Source organism: Pseudophryne corroboree, chromosome 11 (assembly GCF_028390025.1).
Source record: "Pseudophryne corroboree isolate aPseCor3 chromosome 11, aPseCor3.hap2, whole genome shotgun sequence".
NCBI lineage: Eukaryota > Metazoa > Chordata > Amphibia > Anura > Myobatrachidae > Pseudophryne > Pseudophryne corroboree.
In genome coordinates this window covers 156,109,470-156,109,733 of record NC_086454.1, presented here as the reverse complement: position 1 = coordinate 156,109,733, position 264 = coordinate 156,109,470, and positions in this window count along the sequence as shown.

Sequence of the window (264 nt, the reverse complement as noted above, 5' to 3'; positions counted from 1 at the left end):
ATCTGGGCTATTATATAGGAGATATTTTTTGATCCCATATTAAATGGTAATCAAATAACTCATGCATTAAATACAAATAAAGGTTGAGTCTTTTATATAAAAAAATAACTCCAAATAATCTGAAATACAGAATTCTTTAAGCTACACTGAGCTAATAACACCTTTGCTTTCTGATAGTTCAATATATAAAAACTTCATTTATTACACATAATTTTTGATATTTTTCAAACTTATCGTCAGGCTTTAAGAGATATTCAGATCTCT